The 3,419-nt window shown below is 40.8% G+C and overlaps 1 pseudogene; it reads right to left on the bottom strand.

Moving 5' to 3' along the window:
• Positions 1-861: 861 nt before the first annotated feature.
• LOC119580638 lies at positions 862-2,504 on the bottom strand (annotated as a pseudogene).
• Between the last annotated feature and the right edge of the window lie 915 nt (positions 2,505-3,419).

The following is a 3,419-nucleotide window of genomic DNA, read 5'->3' as shown; positions in this document are numbered from 1 at the left end:
AAACCCAATTTTTTTCTTCTTCTTTTTTTTTATTATATACCGTTGCAGCAATAACTCCTCCCCTGGAGAAGGATCTTTGGTCAGCCACCACCCAGTCAATTACAGGATGTCAACATGGCGCCAAGTTGTTCGTTAAACGGTGATGGCATGATTATGATGATAGATAGATAGATAGATATAAAAGGGCTACTATATTGTAAAAAGAAGCATTCTGTAATTATAGGCTGTGTACACGAACTTATTTTTATTAATTCATCAATAAAAACGGTTTAGTAGTATAGATCTTCTGTAACACTAGATCAGTCAATAGAACAGGCCTCGAATCCATGCGGAATCGTAAACAATGACGGAAAAAGTGCAAGTGCGATAGGGCCTAGTAGAGTTGAGCTAGAGGTAGATAATTAGGACAGCCCATGGCCACGCCTTCGATATGTTTTTCGAAAGGAACGTTACTAAAAAATGGTTCAGCTATGGAAAGAGATCCCGGGAAGAAAATCTTGTGACGAGATACGTAGAGGAGGATGTAATAGAGCGTTCGTATTTGCTAGTGTGATGCTCTTTATAGGCATAATGTATAACTGCCGACATTTAAGGTTCATGCTAAATATTTGTAATGTCTATGTGCCATGAGCGTTTTAAAAGCGACCCGATTCGACCAAGGAATCCAAAGTTAAAACAACAGTTGGCACTCCACTTCCGCTGTGTACCATTGGTGGAAACCAAAGAGAGTACAACAGTAGTATCAATGGTTCCGACGGAGAGGTTTTGGTTATGCTCTAAATGCGTGGTTTTTGTTAAGAGACGCACCATGTTTACAATATATTTACCTGTGTCATTACACCGTGGTGAACAACATGAGAGTAATTTGGATATCCTTTAATGGTAATTTTCTATTTTTTGGCAGATATTGTTGATACTGAAAGAGAAAGGTAAAGCTTTAATTTTATTTCCAGAGGTTCCATTGCTGATCTACTTGGAGACGAAACATTTTAATAAATTGATTATGATGTTACGTAAATAATGAGCCTGTCATCACTGTTATCACATACGAAAATAATGTTTTGTCAGATAAACAGTACAGGGAAAGAGTCTGAGCGTGTATTTTTTACACGTCCTATACAAGAAAGTTACATTTTTTACAAGTGTTACAATAGATGCAAGTGGCCCTCTGACCAGACAGTAAAGACTTTCCTTTTCTCCCTTAACATAATTCTCTCGATCCATCTAGTCACATCCTAAGCCGAGTTGTTCTTAGACAAGAAATGGGGTGAGGCATTAATACTCGACGCCCCTCAAGACGCCCTTCAGCATCAGCCTCTTGCCGATGATGGCGTCGCCCTTCTGAAGAGGATTCTTGCCGGGCTCCAGGTCCGTCTCGTCCCGCTGCAGCTCGATCATTCCTTTCCGCTTGAAGGCCGACTCCACCGTCTCCTCGCTCCTCACGCACCTCCCGATGGCTGCAACGTGCACTTGTTGTTATTTTGGGTTAATTAATCTTCCCGTGCATGAATGAACCTTTTCTGTATTTCTAAGGAGATAATATTAGAATAAAGAATATTCTCGTTGGTTAGAAATAAATTCTATGCGAAAAAAACAGGTTCTTTTTTAGTGACTTTAAATGTCAAAAGTGTGCGGGGTCTCAGTTTTACAAGTTTTAGGCCTCACCATTGAACAGATAATCATCGCAAATATTCGACCCAGTATCTGCGCCAGAGCCTCGAGGATGGAATAGGTAGGGGCACTCCCTGGCGTCCTTGAGGCATGTGAGGCCGTACCCACATTTGCCGTACGCGCCCAAGGTCCACCGCACTCCTCGTCCAGACCCGCAGCAAGCACAAGCGCGATTTTGGTTTTATACATAATATAATACGCTTAGATAGTGTACATGTGAATTTTTTAAAAAAAAAGGGGACAACAAGGAAATCGCCATTCAGTATTTGTTAAGAAATTTATTCCATCCCCTTTTACAAGGGAAATCAATGGTGACCATTGTTCAGCTTACTATATATTTTTTTTCTTAATGGTGACATTCACATTTGATCACGTGATATATATAGTGTAACTTAAACATTGTCTAGAGCTCGTTTCATGTAGCTGGAATCTGCAATAGCAAACTTTTATGTACAGTACATATAAAGATATAAGTTTATCAGGATGATTGTATATGAGTATAATCATTTTGATATACTGAACACACGTACCTTAGCGCAGACTTCGCAGCAGTTGCACAAAATCCCATGTTATCCCGCGGTGACATTGCCCAAGGGCGGACACGGTTGGGATTACAAGGCCCGCACTGCATTGCCTCGGGCCTGGAGACAAGGGGGTGTTCAGCACAGAATGGTCAGCTCTTGGCCACAGCAAAATATCAACAAATCTAAAGATATGAGTTGTCGCAAATTTTATCAATTCTAGAAGCTAGCGTTCCTGTCCGACTCTTCTGAGGATCTCCCGTTGGGCACTCGGTCGGTGTAAAGGGTAAAAATCCGGGGGTTGAACCACATTTTTGCGGCCTCTATATTGCCCGACTTTCAGCCATCAGTGTCCAGATCGCAACTATAAGGGAGAGTCAACCATGCAAGCTTTAACGAGTTGAGTATTATTTTATTTAGAGTTTGCGATCTATTAGGATGTTCCGGAATTTTTAAAAGCATCTTTTGCTAGTCCGATTCTGCGTCTGATTTCCTTCTTGCAACGAGCATCTGAGGCGACAAGAGCTCCTAAATAATTGAAGGAGGAGACCTGTCGATTTCTGTTTCTCCTTGTTTCAGTGGACAAGTGGGACCGACTTTGAAAAACCCCCATGCACTGTGTTTTCTTGCTATTAACATGGAGCAAAGATTTTCACTGGCTTCCATGGCAACATCAGAAAAAGCTTTTTGGGGGTCATTTAAAGATGTGCTATGAGAACTGTATCATCTGCATAACGAAGGTTGTTGATCTTGCAATCATTGATAAAGATTCCTTTGATGATCTTCAGCCCCCCACAGGTAAACTTCTAATATAAATTTTAGAAGTCAAAATGGATCATACAACCTTGGGATATCTCGTTTGATAGGGAACCACTTAGTTGTTTAATCAGATGTGCGGGCAGCTGCAAGCTGATCTTGTAGACTGAGTGAAATAGTCTCAAAATCTTTGTCATCTATCCGGATATTTGTGAGGATTGCACAATTTTTAGAGCCGGACCTTTTCAAAGCTTTTTGATAGTAAATGAAAAAACCCGGTAGGTGTTTTGCTGATGTGGGATGGCTCTCTTGGTAAGCATTCTCATGACGAAAATAGTTTTTCTTCGTACCTTTAGCTCATAAACAAGTGGTCTTGGTATATCGGGTAAGAATGTCTTCCGATATTCGTAGATGATTTTGTAAAGTTTTAAGAATATGTGATAGGCGTATCGTGGCACCAGCGTTCTGGGA

Source organism: Penaeus monodon, chromosome 14 (assembly GCF_015228065.2).
Source record: "Penaeus monodon isolate SGIC_2016 chromosome 14, NSTDA_Pmon_1, whole genome shotgun sequence".
NCBI lineage: Eukaryota > Metazoa > Arthropoda > Malacostraca > Decapoda > Penaeidae > Penaeus > Penaeus monodon.
Note: the sequence above shows the minus strand (reverse complement) of the source record. Positions and strands in the feature narration are given on the sequence as shown.